The sequence below is a fragment of the Oryctolagus cuniculus genome, chromosome 1 (genome assembly GCF_051225735.1).
Source record: "Oryctolagus cuniculus isolate XC-2025 breed Fujian yellow rabbit chromosome 1, ASM5122573v1, whole genome shotgun sequence".
Lineage (NCBI taxonomy): Eukaryota > Metazoa > Chordata > Mammalia > Lagomorpha > Leporidae > Oryctolagus > Oryctolagus cuniculus.
This window is the reverse complement of record NC_142867.1, coordinates 209,896,464-209,920,173: the sequence shown is the minus strand read 5'-3', so window position 1 is coordinate 209,920,173 and position 23,710 is coordinate 209,896,464. Positions and strand designations below refer to the sequence as shown.

Below are 23,710 nucleotides of genomic sequence, written 5' to 3'. Positions count from 1 at the left end.
CACACATATATCTTTGTCTGCCTCTCAAAAAATATAAATATTATAGCTTGTTTTTTCACTTCAGCTGAATATAAAATTTATATAAAAATTGTATATATTCATTTAACATGAATATAAAATTTCTGCATATGAAGTATGATACAAGGGGCAGGTAATTTACCTGTTTTACAGATGAAGAAAGTAGAGTTATACCTAGAGTTCTGTGAGTAATGAATTAAGCTGAGACCCTGGCTCTGATGCCTCCTGGCACTTAGTACTACTCTGGACTTTATGTAATTTTTTTTTTAATTCTTAAAAACTATGTATTTTTACTTTGATTTAAAAGGAAGAAAGAGAGAGAGAAATATGTCCCACTCACTGGTTTATTCCCCCAAATAAACAGGCAGGGATAGGCTAAGCTGAAGTCAGGAGCCTGGAACTCAACCTGAGTTTCCCATGTGGATGGTGAAGATTCAAGTACTTAAGTCACTATCTGCTACCTCCCGGGATACACATTAGCAGGAAGCGGGAACCAGAAGCTGAACCTGGAAACCAACCTGGGCCCTCCCATAGGGATGAAGATACCCAGCAGAGTCTTCACCACTACACAACACCCACCCCCTTAATGTTCATTTTAATATCAAACCTAGCATCCTGGGCAAGGCAAGGATGCTAATTAGAAAGCTAGAGTGGAAGGAATGAGAACAAAGGCAGAAGATGCTGGGGAAGAAAGCAAGCCACTCAAGAAAGCAATAATCTACTAGAAGGGTAATGCTTCAGAATGCAGATAACTGCAATGTGCCTTTAAAAAGGACCATGTCTACACTTCTATATTGCTTACTATCTGAAGCTAAGCCAGAGGGATGTGCATAGTGAGATCTTTGTCTCATTTCAAGAAGGATACAGGATAAAGATTCTGTGCCAGTAATCTTCCTTGGATTAATGGTTTCTCTTTTATCTGCTATATTTCTGCTCAGATGTCTTTTCTCTGAATGACTCAGAGGAATGCAAATGCTGGGTGCAGGCCGCCTGAAATATTTAAATCTAGTTTTGCAATGTTTTGCAGGTTTGGAGGGGAAAATTATACACACACACACACACACACACACACACTCTCACACACACACATGCACCCACGATCAAGGAATGGCAGATGAAAATTACAGATACATCAGCTAGCAATACAAAAACGTGGTATTTCAATTTGACAACAAACTCATTTTTCTTTTTCCATCTCTTTGTTTCTCCAGATCAACATTTAGATGCTTGATTTAAGTGGAAAGAATCTGCAACATTCCTTTGTGAGACGCTGAATTTCATCAAGAATGTATCTGACTCCATAGGAAACTGATTTTATTTTGGCTCCTAAATGACAAGCCTTCATTATGCAATAAGCATGTCTCTCAAGAAAGCATTCTATACACCCTGAAAGAGAGAAAAGGTGAGACGAGTTGGGTGGTTGGGCATGATTTGTGTTCATTTTCCCGATTTCTCCTTTTCCGATACACTCTGAACTCTTTATTCTCATGTTCAGTCTTGGACTTACAGGCAGTGTCTCACTATTGTGGCTAAGAGGGCCTCCTCTGAAAGGAAACCTGAATGGCATTAATATTCAAATCCTCTGGCTTGGTCTGCAGTGGCGTGATGGAGCTTGCACAGAGCTCCTATGCTGCGAGGGAACAAATCTTGGGAAATACAGTTAGGTAAATTGGGATTTAGCTTCCATCCCCATGTACAGTACTTAACATGAAACCCTTATAATGAAAGGTCTCTTCCAAAGGCTTTTATTGCTGCAAGAAAGAGTTCCTACAATGTGAACCCAAGGACAGAAGGAGGCTGTCTTATTTTTCTTTCCACCTCATGTGAAAGAATAATCTCATGCCTTCAGGACAAAGGCTTCTTTTGACAACAAAGTGAAATGCTTTCAACGTCCATGGACATCTCCCAATATCCGTGAGACTGTTGATCACAGATAAAAAGGAAAAACAAATGTTGGGCATGAACAAATGGTCAATACAGCATTACCCTCAAAAACCAGAAAGCCAGAATCTGAAATGTGAAACATCTCCTACTCCCATTAAATGAGGATTGATGAGTTCCCTGGGATGTTCAACATCCTTTGACTTTACTTAAATAATTTATAACCCTTCTCCATGCTGTGGTTTCTGAATTTGTCTCCAAGCACACACCTGATCTAAGGCTGCAGAAAGCTTGGCACAAGAATCCAAAATCATACTTCTTTTTCCCAAAGAAGAAATAAGGTTTCATAAATTGGTCTTCCATTCAGCATTCACTAAACCCTGAAATGTGCCAGGAACTGTGTTAAATGTTGGGGCCCAGAGGTGAATAAGATACAGTCATTGACCCAGAGAGTTCATATCTAGTAGAGGGAAACACATCAACACCTGGAATGTAATACAAATGCTAGAACAAAGAAAGGACCATCCAGGAGGGCAGGCATCAAAGGAAAAAAATGGCCATTTGAGCTGAGCCTTGCAGAGATTACCACTGGAGAATAGGCCAAAAAAGAGACAAAGGAAAAGAAACCTTGACGGAGATCATGAAACTTCAGACAATCAAGTAAATAAATATATCTTGAAACACAACTACCTCCAGGAACACAAAAATGTCTGCTTTGCCAGGTCAATATTTGTTGGATTTCTATTATCCATGCTCTTTATTGATCAGGAATTGACTTATGTCACTCACAGGCCTATTTCAGAAGGTTACCACTTAGAAGAAAGATGAGACTTGAGGCTCTCCAAGTGAGATTTTTAATGGCCCCAGCCTCCACCTGGTAGTCATCTCTTCAGCTCTTTCTTTCTCCAGTAAACCAAAGGTTAAAACTCTCTAAGGTCTCTGGCAGCCACAGACATTCCTCTTTAAAGGCCACTCAGTGTGTCAACTGACTGTCAGGCAAACAAAGGACCCAGGCAACAAGAAGGGAAGGCTTTCCTCAAAGAGGCTCAACCAGTCTCTACCTAGCGAAGGGATCCGACCTGCCTGACACCAGGATGCAAATCACACTATGAAACTATCTGCCATTTGCATTCTTTTAGGAGAGCTCTAAATTCTCCTGTCATTCCCCATGGGTTGTTCAAAGCTGAAGAATGATCAAGTATATGTTAAAAGCCAAGTGTAGGTGACTACAACTTGTCCACTCAGCCAGGGAGTCAAAATGGACACCAAAATCCCTTTGCTCTCTTGACACCAGAAATCAAACCATCATCAGTGCTGCAAAGAGAAAGATTTTATATCTCTAAATAGCTCCCAGTCTGCCAAATTCACCTTCTTTGCCTAGGGTAGCACGCTGTCAAGAAGGGTTTTTAGGACGCTCATTTAAATGAGATGGATGCTAATCTACTCTCTGAAATTATCTTGAAGCTCTGCCTTACACAATATGAAAAATGAGTAAGTCCACTCATGCTTCATACGGGAAAATTCCAGCAAAGTTGGTGCTGACAGCATTAAAAAACAATGACGGAGGAGTCTGGCCTTGTGATGTCGCTTTAATTGTCACTACGAGTGACGAAAAATGTGTTTCCTTCTCTAGCATACTTTTTCTCTACTTTGCACCACCTTAACTGGACCCATGTCACTTGCAAGAGTGATTTAAAATTTAAAAATAAAGGAATTGTGAGTGTAGACATCTTCAAGAAAGAGGTAATGGGAAGAGAGAGAAGAGAAAAAGGACCGAGGGAGGAGGGAAACAAAGAAATACGAAAAGAAAAAAGCAAAAGAAGGAGACTGATAATGAGACAAAGATAGAAGAGAAAATGATAGACAAACAAGAATTATTCTGGCTGACTCTTAATGAACATCAAAGAAACAGTGTTGTTAGCAATCTCATGGAAAAGGCTAGTTTCTGTACCAAATCAAGAAACCTGCAATGTTTCCAAGATCCACTCAGAGTTTTCAGGCAAGACAGCCCAGAATTTCTTGTTAAAAGCTTAAGGGCTCAATTTATGCTAAGCATTCAAGGAAATGTCTCATCCAAACAGGATATCGTTTTTCATATTAAAGAAGCAAACCGATCTCAGAGCATAAATGTTATTATTCACAGTCGCAAAGGAAAATGGCATTTACTTTCTCTTCCTTCATGGGGAAGGAAGAAGGAGGCTCTTCCCTCTTTGGGGCCAAAAGAGGGCTCAGAATTTCTTTCTCTGCTCCTCAAAGTAATAACATTTGTTTTCCTCAAAGCCAATAGGTGAGTCCATAAGCTTCCTCCTTGGCATTGATGGGTCAGGGTAGACTATGTGCATTTGCTCTTAAACGTATGTTTAAAGGAAGAATCAGAGCTAATTTCAGTGTATGAAAAGCTAGCAGATTCCATTAGTGATTGTGACTTCCCTTCAGAGTGATAAGGCTGCGGGATGCAGGTTCTCAGAACCAAATGTCCAAATGGGAATTTATGATGTAGAACTTCCATTTTATCAACCAGTGGTGTCAACACATGTACAAAAGAAATACACACACTTTTTATTCTAGCTGAAATTTTAAAGTTAACCCAGTGAACCAGTTGTGCGTTTCTTTTTCATTCCCCTGGTAGTTTTTTCCCTCTGGAAAACGTATTACAGTGCAGAGACAGGCAAGTCATTGGGATCACCATTTCTGGTTTTCATATTGATGGATCTGAAAGAGTGTACATTACATGAGCCCACATTACCTCTGTGCAGGTAACCCCAGCATCATGTCAGAAGGAATTCACATGGGAATAGACTACCGCCTCTGCCTCGAAACATCTATGTCTGGTAGTTTTCTTACTTACCTTTGTGTTAAGCCCAAGGAAGGCATATCCTACCTTAATGGAGAATAAAATCAACTAGAACTTTATAGAGCACATGTTCATTGACACTTAATGATTATCATTACCTTCTAAATGCACCAAATCTGCAAATATAGATATATAGGCTACTAGCATATCCAAAGAAAAAGATATGTATTGCTAAATCCTATAAAAATGTAGGAGAGTGTATTAGTTTCTTTAAAACAACTTTATTGATTCCACTTATAAAATTGCACGGTCATCCCCATTTAATCAGACATGAATTGTTCTACCAACCAAATTTATATTACTCAGAATATTAACAGCTAGCAATTGTGTCCACCAGTTTCATAAAAATACAAGTCAGGAGTCACATCAGTTACACATCATTTCAGGCAGAGTAATAATACCCTTCTCTGTTGCAAGTCCAAGAAAAGGAACACAGAGTCATTGAGACTGATACTGAAGACTTTGTTTTATTTGGCCACAAATTCCTCAGCAGCTATTGTTTGTTGTATTTCAAGCACACGTTGCTATGATCAATGGAAGAAAATAGAGAAACACAGAGTGCAGAGAAAGATCCCTCAATTTTGTTCAGTGCCTATTTTGTGCCAGGTTGATTATCTCCTTCAATTTTCACTGATATCTTGTGAGATAGATATTTGTTCAAATACCCATTTTACAGATTGTGAAACAAACTTTCTTTGAAAGGCATAGTAGGAGAGACAGAGAGAGAAAAATTCTTCAATTCACTGGTTCACTCCCTGAATGGAAACAACCAAAAGCCAGCGACTCCATCCAGATCTCCTTCACGGGTGGCACAACCCAAGCAGTTAGGTCACCTGCTACCTCCCAGGGTATGCATTGCAGAGAGTTGGATGTGAAGAGGAGGTAGGACTCCAGGCCCATCACTCTGATATAGGATGTGTGCATCCCAAGGAGCACCTTACCCCTGTACCGCAATGCCTACCCCTATTTTAAAATATTTTAAAACTATAATTTCAAAAGTACATTCATGTATTCCTCAATGTTAACCTTTTGAAGGCTACTACCAGAATATTAACTTGTTTTCTCATTTCATGACTAAAATATTGCTTTTATCTATTTAGTATATTTAATTTTGCATAGGATTTGCATTTTTTTTAAACGGTATGGAAATCCCTGCTCTAGGACATTCATTCTCAGTAGGGGAGGAGGGAGCCATACAATTTTCTGGGGGGTAAAATTTGGTACGTGAAGGTCAGAAATATCTTAGATATAACTAGGGTTTATTCCCCCCACCCCAAAGATCATAGCACATGAACAGGTAGCTGTTATTTCAGCAGTATTAAAATGTCATGGGTGAGGAGATTTGAAAAGACACTGTAAAGGGCTGTTAATGGGGCCAATCATGGGGGAAAGGATTGAGAAACACTGTGTAACAAGGAAGGACAAGGAGGTCCTCATTCAGCTGAGCAGCCCACCGACTTCAACTGAAGCTCCTTGGATGTCATCCATATTGAATAAGCTTGGTGCCACCTTAGAACTTTCTATTTCTAAAAGGCTTTCACAACCTTCAATCCCTTTGGTTTTTTTGTTTGTTTGTTTGTTTAACCTTTATTTAATGAATATAAATTTCCAAAGTATGGCTTATGGATTACAATGGCTTCCCCCCAATAACGTCCCTCCAACCCGCAACCCTCCCCTTTCCCACTCCCTCTTCCCTTCCATTCACATCAAGATTCATTTTCGATTCTCTTTATATACAGATCAGTTTAGCATACATTAAGTAAAGATTTCAACAGTTTGTTCCCACACAGAAACATAAAGTGAAAAATAATAGATGATTTTTTAAATGATGATGAAATCAGATCAGACCTATTGTCATGTTTAATCCCAGTGAGAGTCAAGTTGGGAATTGATAATTTCTTTTTTTTTTTTTTTACAGAAGATCAGTTTAGTATACATTAAGTAAAGATTTCAACAGTTTGCACCCCCATAGAAACACAGAGTGAAATATACTGTTTGAGTACTCTTTATAGCATTAAGTCTCAATGTACAGCACATTAAGGACAGAGATCCTACATGAGGAGTAAGTGCACAGTGACTCCTGTTGTTGACTTTACAAATTGACACTCCTGTTTATGGCATCAGTAATCTCCCTATGTACCAGTCATGAGTTTTCCAAGGCTATGGAAGCCTTTTGAGTTCACCGACTCTTATCTTGCTTAGACAAGGTCATAGTTCTCTCCTCCCTTCAGAGAAAGGTACCTCCTTCTTTGAAGACCTGTTCTTTCCACTGGGATCTCACTCACAGAGATCTTTCATTTAGGTTTTTTTGTTTGTTTTTTTGCCAGAGTGTCTTGGCTTTGCCTGAAATACTCTCATGGGCTTTTCAGCCAGATCGGAATGCCTTTAGGGCTGATTCTGAGGCCAGAGTGCTGTTTAGGACATCCACCATTCTATGAGTCTGCTGAGTATCTCGCTTCCCATGTTGGATCACTCTCCCCTTTATTTATTCTATCGGTTAGTATTAGCAGGTACTAGACTTGTTTGTGTGCTCCCTTTGACTCTTAGTCCTTTCATTATGATCAATTGTGAACAGAAATTGATCACTTGGACTAGTGAGATGGCATTGGTACATGCCACCTTGATGTCAATCCCTTTGTTTTTGAGAGGTGACTAAGCAACCTGAGCCAATCACCTCATTTTACAGAAGGAAAAACCAAGGTCTAAAGAAACAAAGTGTTTGCCCAAGGACATAGAACTATTTGTGGCAGCCGGAAAATAACCCCAGAACAGCACCTTACTGAGGGTAGGTGCTCAAAAAGTGTGTGTCTTATCACTCATTTGTCTGGCCCAAGAATAACTTAAACAAAGAGATTTCACGGTGAAGATCAGATGTAGGAATTTCTTAAACCAACAGCAGGCAAAGTGCCTATTGCATGCCAGCAATTGATAAGGAAAGATAAATGAAAACCCCACCTAAATCAAGCTTCCCCAGTGGTTAGAGATTTCTAGGAGTCACTTCACACCTCACAGCCCAGCTGCAACAGAACAGTGACAGTGATGGGAGACAATGCAAGAGAGTTCTTCCTCTAGCTGACCCAACCGCACATCTCTCCTTTGTTTGTTTGTTTTCCTTTCTTTAAAGCTCTTACAGCACTCGGAGCACAGTACCATCTGCTGAAGCGGGATGAACAGGTAGCTTTAAAATGATGATAGCTCTGGGAAATGATAATCACTAGGTCATAGAAAGCTGCACTGCAGTGTATAAATAAGATAAGTAAAAGTGCTGAGGACTGCATGTTTGCTTTAATAAAATGTGTTTTCCCTTTTTGTAGAGAATGCCTTTCTCAAATGCCTGGGGAGAGAAACTGAACTATAGACCAGAAACACGCAGACGGTTCCAGAATCTAGCAATGAGGGTGGGATCAGAGGGGAGAGGGATGAAATATTACTTACTGAGACACAAAAGGGAGAGGGCTGGACCAGAGCCTGTGTGTTGAATTGCTGAAGCAATGGAAAGAGATCAGAACTTCCAGGTCTAATTCCAAAGCTCCCTTTGGTAGTAGAGGTGATGTGCTACAGGGAAGCGAGTGAGGGCTTGGGTTACAGCACAGCTCTCAACTCTGTGACCTCGGGAAACTCAATCTCTCTGACTCTTGATTTCTCAGATGTAAAAAGGGGATCATAACTCCCAGAGCTATCATAAGGTTTAAATCAGAGAATGTATATAAAACATCAACTGTAATGCCTTATGTACTTTAGGTATTTAATCAGTGGTAGTGGTGGTGATGCCCTAATAAGGGTGCAGATACGCATGATGTTTGTGATGATGATGATGATGATCACAATGTTGATGATAATGATCCATGGGCCCTACCTAGAAAGTAGCTTACAGGTATACACTGAGTCCTGAAGATTATCAATAACTTAGAAGTTACCATGCTCTGTGAGATATGCCATCAGAAAGTATAATTCACAGTGCAATAATTCCCTTTGCATAATATTTCAGTAAGAACCAAATTTAAAATCATGAGCAGCTTCTGAATTTTTGCAAATATAGCAACTTCCTTGAGCTTTCTGCAAATATGAAGCATTTTCCATGACATTCTGTCATTTTATTTTCATAACAGCAATGTGAGGTTTCAAGGCTAAGTACCAGTTGCCCATCTGACAGATGAGCAAACCTGAGCCCTCAGGAAGTTTAAGGCATAGTAGCCCAACATTGCAAAGAGCGGGAGGAGCCCGACTAAAAACACAGCTATTTCCTTCCTAATCTAATGGAAGATAGCATTGACTACTTAAAAATTTCTACCTGGAAAGAGATATGGGACTCATGCTGGTCTGGTGCAGATGCAGATGTGTGATCCAGTTGATCACTTCCATCTGAGTCACCATGACATTCTCTTGTCATTTATCTGTTCTGTGTCCTCCGACCCTGACCCAAAGGAGAAAATCCAAGAGACTAATGAAAGCAGCTTTCCTCTTGGAAACCAATAAGTGAGATACCTAACAAATCAGACACATACATGGCATTGAGCAGAATAGACATGACTTTGATCTACAAGGTGTCAACCCTATTGGGGATGCTCTCTTTGTTCACCCTCAGATACAACTCTGAACACATAGATGAAGTCTCTTTCTCCTCACAGTGGTCAGATGAGGAAGATGGTGCTGTGTCTTTTCTTCAACTAGGGAAACAGGAATCACACACTGGGCACCAGATGCAGGAACACAAAACCAGTTACTGGTAAGGTAGTTTTTAAAACAAATTTCCTCTCTCCAATCACTTTTTTTGAAATATGCCTGATCACTGTTTCTATCAATTAGAAGTCTTTTAGTGGAAAGCAACAGAAAATCCAAAATTTAAAAACTGCATTTTTTAAAAAAAGACAAGTTTTTACTTTGTTCTGATTACATAAGTAGTTTAAGAAATAAGCCTGGTTTCAGATCCCAGGTTAAAGACCACACTAAGGCCGGCGCCGCGGCTCAATAGGCTAATCCTCCACCTAGCGGTGCCAGCACTCCGGGTTCTAGTCCCAGTCAGGGCGCCAGATTCTGTCCTGGTTGCCCCTCTTCCAGGCCAGCTCTCTGCTGTGGCCCAGGAGTGCAGTGGAGGATGACCCAAGTACTTGGGCCCTGCACCCCATGGGAGACCAGGAGAAGCACCTGGCTCCTGCCTTCAGTTCAGCGCGGTGCGCCGGCTGCAGCATGCCAGCCGTGGCGGCCATTGGAGGGTGAACCAACGGCAAAAGGAAGACCTTTCTCTCTCTCTCACTATCCACTCTGCCTGTCAAAAAAAAAAAAAAAAAAAAAACTAACTCCATCTTCAAGCTCCATGTGGCAGCTCTCTAGCAACTTCAGGTTTTCCCTTCATAGTGGAGGCAGTTCCACGCCTCATATCTTCACATTACCACCTTCCACAGGAAGAGAGCACATATAAATTTCTCTCACAAATGGTGAGCTTCACTCTGATTGGACTCACATCATGTGCCAATCCTTAAACCAATCATAATGTGCAGAAGAACAGGATACTTTGGTGGACTAATCAGAGCCAACAACTGGAAGGCAGAATGAGGTAAATCCCCCTCATTCTACATAAATGACTATGGTGACAGGTGTTTTCTCAATGGAAGGAGAGGTAATGGAAAACAGGCAAGAATGCTACAATAACTTACAATCTTTTCTATTACAAATTATCTTTGAATTCCAGTGTGTGCCAATTGCACTGCCAGGCTGGAGGTACATTTTTTACCAAGGAAAAACCAGTATCTACCTAGGTAGAGTGTAGTCTAGCGTATTTGGCACCAGAGGACGGGAGGAGGTGTTGTTCATTTTGGATCAGTTGAGGATGATACAACAGAGTACACAGACTGGGGAGCTTAAGTAATAGCCACTTATTTCTCACCATTCTGGAGGTCAGAAATTCCAAGACCCATGTACCACAGATTCAACGTCTAGTGAGGGCACTTCTCCTGTTTGTTTTTTTCCCCTAACTCAATCAATGTTTAATTATTTATTTATTTATTGACAGGGAGAGTGGACAGTGAGAGAGAGAGCGACAGAGAGAAAGGTCTTCCTTTTTCCGTTGACTCGCCCCCCCAATGGCCGCTGCGGCTGATCCAAAAGCCAGGAGCCAGGTGCTTCTCCTGGTCTCCCATGCAGGTGCAGGGCCCAAGGACTTGGGCTATCCTCCACTGCACTCCAGGCCACAGCAGAGAGCTGGACTGGAAGAGGAGCAACCGGGACAGAATCTGGCGCCCCAACCAGGACTAGAACCTGGGGTGCCGGCGCCACAGGCAGAAGATTAGCCTATTGAGCCGTGGCGCCAGCCTCAATCAATGTTTATTAACATGGACTATGTGAAAGTCATGTTATTGGACCCCTGGAGAATGTGAGTATTTTTTTAGGAAACTTTCGCTTAATAAATTTCAAAAGTACAACTTTTGGATTATAGCAGTTTTCCACCCCCATAACCACCCTTCCACCACCACTCCCATCCCACTTCCTACTCCCTCTCCCATCCCTTCTTCATTAAGATTCATTTTTAATTATCTTTATATACAGAAGATCAACTTAGTATACACTAAGTAAAGATTTCAACAGTTTGCACCCACACAGACACACAAAGTATAAAGTACTGTTTGAGGACTATTTTTACCATGAATTCTCAGTACAACACATTAAGGACAGAGATCCTACATATGGAGTAAGTGCATACTGACTCCAGTTGTTTATCTAACAATTGACACTCTTATTTATGACGTTAGTAATCACCCGAGGCTCTTGTCATGAGCTGCCAAGGCTATGGAAGCCTCTTGAGTTCACAAACTCTGACCTTATTTACAAAAGGCCATTATCAAAGTGAAAGTTCTCTCCTCCCTTCAGAGAAAGGTACCTCCTTCTTTGATGGCCCGTTCTTTCCACTGGGATCTCACTCACAGAGATCTTTCATTTAGGTACAGATAGCTCTCTTCTCATTGTATCCTCACATGGCTCAAAGGGGAAGCAAGGTTTCTCCTGTCTTTTTATAAGAGTAGTAATCTCATTAATGAGAGCTCTACCTCCACAAAGACCTGATTTCCAAATACCATCAGATTAGGAGTTAGGACTTCAATATAGGTAGACATAGGTAGACAACCAAAGTTCATGGAGAAGTTGAATTAAAAGATGTTTATTGGGGCCGGCGCTATGGCGTAGTGGGTAAAGCCGCCACCTGTGGTGCCAGCATCCCATATGGGCACTGGTTTGAGACCTGGCTGCTCCACTTCTGATCCAGCTCTGTTATGGCCTGGGAAAGCAGTGGAAGATGGCCCAAGCCCTTGGGCCCCTGAACCCACGTAGGAAACCTGGAAGAAGCTCCTGGCTCAGGATCAGCACAGCTCCGGCCATTAAGGCCAACTGGGGAGTAAACCAGCGGATGGAAGTCCTCTCTCTCTGTCTTTCCTTCTCTCTCTGTGTAACACTGACTTTCAAGTAAAATAAATAAATCTTTTTAAAAAACATTTATATGGTGCAGAGACTTTTAAATGCATGCAGAGCTTTTCATAGTATGCATTTGCACAAACCTTTGGAAGTACCCATGTATGAATTTTAGAGGAACACAAATATTTGGTCTCTAACAGGTGTCTTCGCTGCTGCTGATACCTTCAGCACTTCACCATTTTGGCCTCTAACTTGCCCAAATTGCTCATCTGCTCAGCCTTAGCCAGGCTAGTGAAAGATACAGCACAGTGGTATATTCAAGTTATTTTCTATTCTCAAGACAACTAGAATCATGTTTAATGCAGTAAGGAGTCAGTACACTGTAAAAATTAAGAGCACAGCACCTGGAGTTAGAGTGCCTGAGTTTGACCTTGAGTGATCCACTATCAGCTATGTGACCTTAAGAAGGACATGTAAGCTACCTGTGCTCCAAGTTCTTTACTAATAAAATGCGGATGATTGTAGTTACCCCAGAAAATTTTGAGATCTAGATCAGTTAACATAGGAATTGGCTAGCTTTTTCTAAGAAAAGCCAGATGGAAAACATTTTAGTCATTGTAGGCCACAGATATAGTCCCTGTGGCAACTACTCCACTCTGGCATTATAGTGTAAAAACAATCATGGATGATACTTGAACAAATGGATGTGACTATGTTCCAATAAAACTTTATTTACAAAAACAACCAGTAGACTAAATTCTCCTGCCACCAAGTAAGAGCTCAGTTTGGTAACTATTGTTATAAACTCAGGGCAAAAAGCATTTAACTTTGCTTGTTATTCTCCTTCACATAGACTACATCTCTCTCAATGAACTCCACCACCATGCCTCATCAAATATGCTGATTACAGACATTATTTCACACATATGCATGAACCGCTCACTTTAGTTTATTGACTTGGTGACACAGAAGATCAAGAAAACTCACCATTCATCTAATTGAATTACCCATCACACGTTCAGATTATCTTGTCCCCGTGACTTAAAGAGGAAACTCAGCAAAACTCTTGGCATTTTGCATGTGCTAGGGTGAGGCATAGTGAGTAAAGAATAATAAAGGTTATAATTTGCTATAAGTGAACTCGCAACCTTATTAGTGAATGTTCACTCACAGATGTTTACTCCCATTAAAATCATTTTCTTATATTCCAAGCCACCCCTCATGTTTCCTTCCTGACAATCACACTCCAGGTCCAGAAATCACTACTCAAATTTTATGGTGTTTGGTCATGCTGAGATGTCTCAAGAGACACAAAAACAACACTAGAGTTAAAACTGAATTCTTCCTGCTGCGCTAATAGTTAGGTAAAACCAGTTTGAAGCAAAGGGAAATCAGTGTGTCTGGAGTTCAGGATGAATTAGCAGGGAAAGAGGCAAAATAAGGAATTACAGAGCAGGGGTGTAACTGCCAAGAACTCAACCTTCTGCAGTGGTGTGCTGGGTGGGAGTGCAGGGAGGACAAGGAGGCTCATTCAGTAGCCTTAGCTTATAGGCAGCCAAGGAGCCCCAAATTCAGAATCAGATCCTTGTATGTGAGGAGGCTTTTTAGCTATCAAAATGAATAACACTTCTGTTTATTGGTGAAACAAATTTAAAACTTGATAAATTATAAAATGTCTCCTCTTGGCACTTCTGCTGGCAGTCTAACTCATTTTTACTTTTAATCTGTACCAAAGTATCTCCCTCTTAATTCTTCCAAAGCCTCTTTCTCCAAATTTGTATAATAGAAGAGAAACTTCATAACCCTTGTTAGGATGGCTGCAATCTCCTATCAACATACACCAATCAATATGCACCTTATCCAGCATGCAAGTGAAAATCCTAGGAAAAATAAGAACAAACAAAAGAAACTGATGATTTTTTTTGCTTAGCAGTGCAAAAACGCACCACGCATACTTTATATCTCTCGACAGAGAGGTACATGGATGAGCCCCTAAACGGTCCATGATTTTGTCAGGGGAAATCAGTGGAAGTGGAAATGTTCTATTTGTTTAAGCAAAACTGTATCAATATCAGTCAAAATGTAGATGCTTCAACACATGGCTCTTCCTTGTATAGACCTGGATATACACCCAACCATAATAATGTAGTTCGTTCTCAATATCACAAGGCCAAAATAAACTATTAAGGACTGAAACACTACAGATATGTTGGTTTTGATAATGGTGCCACCTATAGAATATTAACCTGGAAGGTTAGCATTCAATTAGCCACACAACTTTTAACCTTTTATTGTACTTTCTGCAAGGTGAGATCTTGATGTCATTTAACTACGCACAGTTTCTCCCTCCATATATTTCCCCAGGACTAGGATAAAGACCTTTAGGGAAAGGAGCTAAAGGATCACCAAAATCCCCACAGCAAAGAGAAAAATCACATGTCATGTCATTTGAAGTCATGTAGAGTTAAGAGTCAGTTTCAGCACTGCCCTTACTAACTCTTGGACCCTGGACAAGTTACTACTCAGTTTCTTACTTGTGAAATAGCAATAATGATGCCCACCTCCCAAGGTTTGTTGTAGAATTAGAGAAATACCTGTAAGAGTCTAATATTACTACAGAGCAAATGAATAATTAAAATTTCTGACAGATAATTTATATGACCCTGAAGTATAATTTCTCCAGTCCTGCTCTCTGCCCTCCCTATGTTGGTATATCTGTTGAACATCTCAGGAACCACAGGAAAAGCCAGAATCCAGAATACTTAAGAAGAAGAAAGAGAAGAGCAAGCAGAAAGAAAAAAGGAGAAGAGAGGCAGAAAAGCAGGAAAAGTTAACACAGTTCTTACTATGTGCCAGATATTGTTCTAAGCTGTTCATATAAACTGACTTACATTTAGTCTTCCTAGCAACACTACAAGGTTGTCATCATGATTATCCCCATTGTACAGATGAGCAAAATGAGGCACAAAGAGAGTGGTAGTGACTTTCCCATGTCTACAGAGCCAGTAAGTGCCAGAGCAAGGATGCAAACCAGCAAAACGACTCCCGAATGTGTATTAATCACTACTGTTCAAGGACCCAAAGAAGCAAATGTAATCTACTCAATTACAGGCATTGCGAGATTTAGCAGATAGGCCGTGCTGTCTTCCAGAAGTACAAGGTTATCATTTAGAGCATAAAATAGGTAACCTACGGGCTTGAAGATACCCTCCTGTTATGAATAATGCAGAAAGAGCTGGACTGGTATACCCGGTAGTTCAGAAAGGTGGCAAAGTAAGTTTGTGTCCATTCAGGCCAACTGACTGATCAAACCACTGGAGCAACTGAGGCAGCTTAGCAGCACGCTGGCTCCTGTCCTCCCTCCCAAGTACTGTTTGCTCATGAGCAACAGTTGAGTATGTCTCTGAGTTCTCTTCTTGCTTAAATGATACCCTTAGATATTAGCAAAGATGTACAGAAGGTACAGATCAAGGCACCTTTATGGCCTAATCCTTGAGAGTTGAAATATGGGTAGATATCCTGGCCAGAAACAAAGAGGAAGACTTGGTTTAGGTATCAGGAAACTTGGTTGAGGTATCATACAAGTATAGGCAGAAATCTCAAAGATATCTTAGTTGGAAAACCATGGATATATGGGGGGGAGGGGGTGTGGGTGGAGGACAAGTTCCATGGACACAGTTATTGTTTTTCATTACTTTGCAAAAGCATCAGTGCTCCACAGATATTCTCAAAGGTGTTTTTCCTTCACTTCATACTCCATCAGAGTAAGATTAGAGCCATATTAAATACTGAAGAGATCAGAACATACCCACTTTTTTTTCAGTACCATTTCCACACACAACTGGGGCAATGCAATTGTCAGGTTCAAAGGGTTCTCCGAGTTCCCTCACAGAGACAATGTTGCTGTTGTTACAAGTGCAGGGGCTTATAAAGCAAGCATATTTCTACATGTTCAGCAACCACCTAATCTGAAAAGTCCTGAGGAACTAAGATACACTCCATCTTTCACAGCCACAACCAAAATACTGGCTTCTGTACCATGTCTATAGTACAAATAGTATGGATCAAACATAATAAAGTGATTGAGAATAGGAAACTCCAGAAGTGGGGAAAAAAAGCAATTCTCCCCAACACAGCAACTTCGCAAGAGCTGACTACTAAAGCTCATATCCTCCTCCTCGGGAATAAGAATGGAATCAGTGGAAATGGGTTAGCTTCAGTGTGGGGAAAGGCCAGTGAGCCACCCTTCACACTGTGGCACAGTGGGAATTACTCAGGGGGAGATAAGGAAGGGGACAGGATTCTGTGGACTGCAAGAAGCACCATCCGCCTGGCTATTCTCACCTTCAACCATCATGCTGCTGCAGCCTCTGCGTTCTTCAGCAAAGTCCAAAACTGATCATCAGGATGTCACTGAATCAACGCATGATGCTCAGGATTCTTTCACGTCTCCAGATTTATCTCAGAGCTACAAAACTATCTCGGGATAAAGTTTTAGGTAATGGTGCCGAGACATGTCGACATCTCAATAATTTTAAGGTGTTCATGAGCTTTGAAAACCATAGTTGGCCGGCGCCACGGCTCACTAGGCTAATCCTCCACCTCTCGGCGCGGGCATTCCGGGTTCTAGTCCCGGTCAGGGCGCCAGATTCTGTCCCGGTTGCCCCTCTTCCAGGCCAGCTCTCTGCTGTGGCCAGGGAGTGCAGTGGAGGATGGCCCAAGTGCTTGGGCCCTGCACCCGATGGGAGACCAGGAGAAGCACCTGGCTCCTGCCTTCGGATCAGCACGGTGCGCCGGCCACAGCACGCTGGCCACGGCGGCCATTGGAGGGTGAACCAACGGCAAAGGAAGACCTTTCTCTCTCTCTCTCACTGTCCACTCTGCCTGTTAAAAAAAAAAAAAAAAAGAAAGAAAGAAAGAAAGAAAAGGAAAGAAAACCATAGTAAGAAGATTGGGCAGCTACTGATTTTCATACCTAGCAACTCAAAGCTAATTGCTAAGGGTAGTGTAAGGAAAAATGATTCCTTTACGAGAATCACAGCACTGCAACCTTGTCTGCTAACTAAACAACTTGCTTGCAACTTCGTGAGAGATGCTGAGACAGAACCATTCAAAATTCATATGAGATAACAAATGTCTCTGGTTTTAAGTTACTAAGTTTTCAAGTAATTTGTTATATAATAATATACAGCTAACAAATACTTAAGTTATATAACTAAAATATAGTGGTATGTCTGTCTCAAACATATGTCTATGTGTATGTGCCATCACCCTATTCTACCAAGTTTAGAGCAGTGTTAGATTCCATAATGAATGGTTTCTATTATGAGTTTATAAGAAAAAGAAACCAAATAAGCTAGTTAAAGTAAAATAAGGAATAACCAAGGAGGCATTAGGCAAAATCCTAGATGTCTAAGGATAGAAAACAAGGTATAGAGTTTTTGCTTTTGTTGTGAAGAAATAAGTGTCTATCAATGGGTCCTCCCACACATAACATCCATAAATGCTAGAGGAAAAGCAGTAATCCTAGAGACCCAGGAAAAAAAAAAAAAAAAAAAAAAAAAAAAAAAAAAAAAAAAAAAAACAAAGCAGCATACTTTGGAGGACAATACTTGAAGCAAGAATCCAGCATAGGTTCTTGGTTTTTGCAGGTATTCCTTGAAAACAACCAGAACCATGGCTGATGTGTTGACACTGGAAGAAAAAGGCTGTTCAGGTGAGAGGAACCAGAGGAAAAGTCATATGGAAACCGGGCAAAAAAGTGAAAGGAGAAGAAAGTCAAGAAAGAACAACAACAAATTCTAAACTTAAACTCAGCCCAAGACTCTGGCTAACCCCTGAACTATCTCTGAGTGGCTAAACAGCAAAAGGAAGATGAAAGGAAACAGTGAACATGCAGCTGGATCAACAGATGTCATCCTATTTGAATGAGAGGTTTTAAAAAGGGTTTTCTTTTTAATTAACAGAACCTCTGGGACATGTGAAATGATTTCAAAATGTCTCACTGAAAAAGAGAATGGGATAGCAGGAGAAATAAACCAAAATTTCAGAAAACATAATAAATTGCTGAGATATAAATTTACAGATTGAGGTAACTCTAAAAACATTGAAGAGTATTAGTTCAAGGAACTCCACGAGCAAGGTGCAACATGGCAGAGCAGGGAAAGGGCGTATGGCTTTAGGTGAGGAGAAAATAGTGGGCAAGAAGGTGGAGGAAGTGCATTCCCAGGGCAGAGCTGCAGCAAACTCGGCAATGGAAATGCTACAGAAGGAAGAAGGACACTGTGATCAGCGTGGAAGGTGAGGACATGCAGCAATGAGCAAGGACACAACACACGACCTCTGCAGCTGAGAGACAGAGAAGCACCATCTTTGGAGAGTGAGTTGAGAACAGATTAAAGCAGCACGACCCACTGGCGATACAGCCAGAAGGAGAGCGTAGCAAAGTACAGTCTTTGAGTCCGGCCTGGAGCCGTAAGAGGGACAAGGTACGCACCTAACCCAGTGGAGAGGCATGTTTCTCTTTCCCCATAGCCCCACAGCAGTGCCCAGCCCAGCTGGGAGAAGGCACCATTTTGACATCAGTAGCAGATGCACCACCAGCTCTTGAGCATACAACCAGCAACAGGAGACAACACGGCACCATCTTGATGCCAGCAGCACCTGTGGAAGCTCAGAAGCATGTACCAAGCACTAGGTGGGGATAAGGTACCATTTTGAAATCAATAGGGGCTGCAGTGGCTCTTTTGTGTGTCCAGCAACCAGCATGGAGAAGCCACCATTTTGATGGGCCAGCGCTGTGGCGCACTAGGTTAATCCTCATCTGCAGCATCAGCATCTCATATGGGCACCAGGTTCTAGTCCCAGTTGCTCCTCTTCCAATCCAGCTCTCTGAGATGGCCTGGGAAACCAATGGAGGATGGCCCAAGTGCTTGGGCCCCTGCACCCACATGGGAGACCAGGAGGAGGCACCTGGCTCCTGGCTTTGGATTGGCATAGCTCTGGCCATTGCGGCCATTTGGGGAGTAAACCAATGGAAGGAAGACCTTTCTCTATCTCTCTCTCTCACTGTCTGTAACTCTACCTGTCAAATAAATAAATAAAAATATTTAAAAAAAAGCAAACTATGTAAAGGAGTTCAAACAATTGATCATAGGATTATTCAAAGGCACTGAAAAGCAAATTCACAAGTTAAAGATCAATACATGACATGGAAGAAAAATTATCATCTGAGACTGAGATTTTAAAGAGAAATCAAACAAATATTAGAAATGAAGAATTCAATATGGCAAAAAAAAATACACAGTGGAAAGCCTTAAAAACAGACTTGGTTAAGCAGAAGAAAGCATATCTGAGATAGAAAACAAATCTTTGAAAATATCTAAGTCAGACCAGAAAACAAACAAAAATTTAAAAAAATTAAAAAAATGCAAACACATGGAGATTGAACAATATGTTCCTTAATGAACAGTGGGTCATTGTCGCTCCCCCTCTTCGTGGAGGAACGACACTGAACCCTGCGCTGTTCTCTCGTCTGCTCGGCCCTCCCCGGGTTTGCTGCTGGTTCTTCCCGGGTTGGCTACTATCCCTTCCACCTCCGTGGAAGGGCGGTTCCCCCTGGCCGCATTCCCCACTTCCGCAGGGGAGCGGCACACCGCCGGCCGGCTCTTCTCGGGGGCTGCACAGGTGTTCCCTTAGATGTTCCCCTTAGATGTTCCTGGTGCATGCCGTCTCTCTCATCCTTTATAGTCCTCCTCTGCCAATCCTAACTCAGCTGCCCACATGCCGAGTACGCTGCTCTCCTCCAATCAGGAGCAAGTCCTACAGTTTATTGGTTGAACTGGAGGCAGCTGCGTAGAAGCTGTTTTCTCCTCTCCCAGCGCCATATTGTGGGAGAGCAGATGCATAGAATAAGTCTTAATTCCAGTAACTCAGTCCAGTCCGGATTGCTCCCCACAGGTCATGAAAGACATAAGTCTGCCACAAAACAAACCAACCACTGGAGTTAGAGGAATGATTTATCATTGGGTAGCGAAAGCCCAATGGGCTAGGGGAGAGGGCAAGAGAGTAAAAGGGTGAAAGAGAATGTAAGAGAGAGAGAGCACGTGTTCAGGAATAGGACCTATTAGAACTTTGCCAGGGACAAGCAAGGAATTAGGAGTAGTGAATCCCATTAGGGCTGGAGTGGAGCTGACACAAGTGGTTGGGCCATGTGGCTTAGGACCAAAGCCTACTGTGCAACTGAAGATGGGACAGGGCCTAAGATGGCAAGCAAGGCATACATGGCACCACAGATAAGACTGCACCATTTTACTTACAGAACAAATCAAAAAAGAAATCAAAAAATTCCCAGAAACAAATGAAGGTAACAATACATCATAACAAATCTTATGGGATAGAGCAAAAGTAGTATTAAGAGGGAAGTTTATAGCAACTAGTACATACCTGAAATTGGAAAGATACCAAAATATGAGCTACTAATGTATCTCAAGGACCTAGAAAAAGAACAAACCAAACTCAAAATTAGTAGGAGAAAAAGAAATAATTAAAATTAGAATAAACAAATTTGAAACAAAGAAAATCTGTGAAATAAAGGGCTGGTTTTTTGAAGCCATCAACAAAATTGATATACCATTGGCACAACTAACCAAAAAAAAAAAAAAGAGGGAAAAGACCCAAATCAATAAAATCAGAGATGATGAAGGAAATGTAACAACAGATACCACAGAAATAAAAAGAATCATCAGAAATTACTACAAAGAGCTGTAACCCAGCAAATTGGGAAACTTAGAAGAAATGGATAGATTCCTAGAAACAATCTACCAAAATTAAGTCATGAAGATATAGAAAACCTAAACAGAATAATAACCAAACCTAAATTGATTCAGTAATGAAGACCCTCCCAACAAAAAAAAAAAAAAGCCCAGGACCTGATGTCTTTACTGCTTAATTCTACCGGACATAAAGAAAAACTAATTACAATTCTTCTCGAGCTATTCAAAACAATTAAAAGGGAGGGTATCCTCTCAAACTCCTTCTATGAAGCCAGTATCACCTTAAATACCTAAACCTGAAAGAGATGCAACAGAGAAAGAGAATTATATGCCAATGACCTGATGAACATAGATGTAAAAAATCCTCAACAAAATACTAGCCAATCAAATCCAACAATCCATTAGAAAGATCATTCACCCAGAATAAATGGGATTTATATCTGAGATGCAGGGATGATTCACCATCTGAAAGTCAATCAATGTGATACATCACATTAACAAACTAAAAAATAAAAACCATACAGTTATCTCAGTAGATGCAGAGAAAGCATTTGATAAAATACAACACCTTTTCATGATAAAAAACCTTAAGCAAATTGGGCATAGAAGGAATATTCCTCAACACAGTCAAGGCAATATATGACAAACTCACAAACAGCATCCTTATGAATGGGGAAAAGCTGGAAGAATTTCTCCTAAGATATGAACACAGACAAGGATGCCCACTCTCGCCATTGCTATTTAATATAGTCCAGAGACATTAGGGAAGAAAATTAAATCAAAGGGATACAAATTAGAAAGGAGGAAATCAAACTATCCCTAATTGCAGATGACATGATCCTATATATAGGGCATCCAAAAGACTCTATGAGAGAATATTGGAACTCATAGAAGAGTTTGGTAAAGTGGTAGGATATAAAATCAACACAGAAAAATCAATAGTCTTTGTATACACAGGTAATGTCATGACTGAGAAAGATCAGTCCTATCCACAATAGCTTCAAAAAGAATCAAATATCTTGAAATAAATTTAACTAAGGATGTCAAAGGTCTCTACAATGAAAACTACAAAACACTAAAGAAAGAAATAAAAGACATTAAAAAATGGAAAAATTTCCCATGTTCATGGATTGGAAGAATCAACATCATCAAAATGTCCATACTACAAAAAGCAATTTACAGATTCAATGTGATTCCAATCAAAATACCAACATTCTTTCCAGATCTAGAAAAAAAAATGATGTAAAAATTCATATGGAAACGTGGTGGAATGAGAAGACCATGCCAAGATGGCCACTTGCAAGCGAGCATAAGTTACTCAGGAATGGCTTCAGAACCCACCCGGCAAACAAGCCTGCCTGGCAATAGGCAGTGATTGGTTATGGCATAAACCGCCCCTTGACCAGATTGGCTGCCTCATCTATATAAGCTGCTGCACCAACTGAAATAAATGAGTCTGCAACCTGCTCACCTCTAGCCCTCTTTCACCCCACTCTCAATGTCTGTGTCATGACTTCGCACCTCTTGCCCCCACCATGCTCCTCCTCTCAGAACAAATCCACAGAAACAGAAGCACAAGAGACCCCAAATAAAGCAATCTTATACAACAAAAACAAAGCCAAAGGCTTCACAATACCTGATTTTCATGCTGCAGGGCAGTTATAATTAAAACATAGTAATGGCAAAAAAACAGACTTGTAGTCCAATGGAACAGAATAAAAAACTCCAGAAATCAACCAATCCATGCATCCACACCCAACTTATTTTGATAAAGGAGTTAAAATCTATCTGTGGAGCAAGGACAGTCTCTTTAACAAGTGGTGCTAGGGAAACTGGATCTCCACATACAGAAGTATGAAGCAAGACCCCTACCTTACACAAAAATCCTCTCAAAATGGATCAAAGACCTAAATCTATGACCTGTTATCATCAAATCATTAAAGAACATTGGGAAAACTTAGGAAGACATTGGCATAGACAAAGACTTCTTGGAAGAAAACCCAGAAGCATATACAATCAAAGCCAAAACTGACAAATGGGATTACATCAAGCGAGAAGCTTCTGCCCCACAAAAGAAACACTCAGCAGAGTGAATAGGTACCTGACAGAATGGGAGGTAATATTTGCAAACTGCAAAACTGATAAAGGGTTAACATCTATAATTTATAAAGAGCTCAAAAACTTAAACACCAACAAAATAAACAATCCAGTTAAGAAATGGGCAAAGGACTAGGAACAGGCATTTTTCAAGAGAGGAAAAATTTTCAAGATTTATTTATTTATGGCTGGTGCTGTGGCTCAATAGGCTAATCCTCCACCTGTGGCGCCGGTACACTGGGTCCTAGTCCTGGTCAGGATGCTGGATTTTGACCCAGTTGCTCCTCTTCTAGTCCAGCTCTCTGCTGTGGCCTGGGAGTGCAGTGGAGGAAGGCCCAGGACCTTGGGCCCTGCACCCTCATGGGAGACCAGGTTAAGCACCTGGCTCCTGGCTTCGGATCAGCACGGTGCACCAGCCGCAGTATGCCAGCCTCAGCGGCAACTGGGGGGTGAACCAACAGAAAAGGAAGACCTTTCTGTCTTTCCCTCTCATTGTCCACTCTGCCTGTCAAAAAAAAAAATATTGATCCATTTATTTGAAAGTCAGAGTTATACAGAGAGAGAAGGAAAGACAGACAGAGAGAGATGTCTTCCATCTGATAGTTCACTACTCAGTTGGCCACAATGGCCGGAGCCAGGAGCCAGGAGCTTCTTCCATGTCTCCCACGTGGTTGCAGGGGCCCAA

At 41.1% G+C, this 23,710-nt stretch overlaps 1 long non-coding RNA gene across 5 annotated transcripts in view; it reads right to left on the bottom strand.

Moving 5' to 3' along the window:
* Positions 1-23,710, bottom strand: part of LOC149128844 (uncharacterized) — a 123,798-nt gene that overhangs the window by 5,779 nt on the left and 94,309 nt on the right. For 2 of the 5 annotated variants that reach the window (XR_016224668.1, XR_016224674.1), the window contains exons 4-5: positions 20,600-20,649; positions 19,367-20,131 (exon numbers count right to left, since the gene is read on the bottom strand). This is a non-coding gene — a long non-coding RNA (uncharacterized LOC149128844). Of the gene's footprint in view, positions 1-19,364; positions 20,132-20,599; positions 20,650-23,710 lie in introns of those variants that run through there. The other 3 variants (XR_016224685.1, XR_016224672.1, XR_016224677.1) reach the window with 2 other exon arrangements.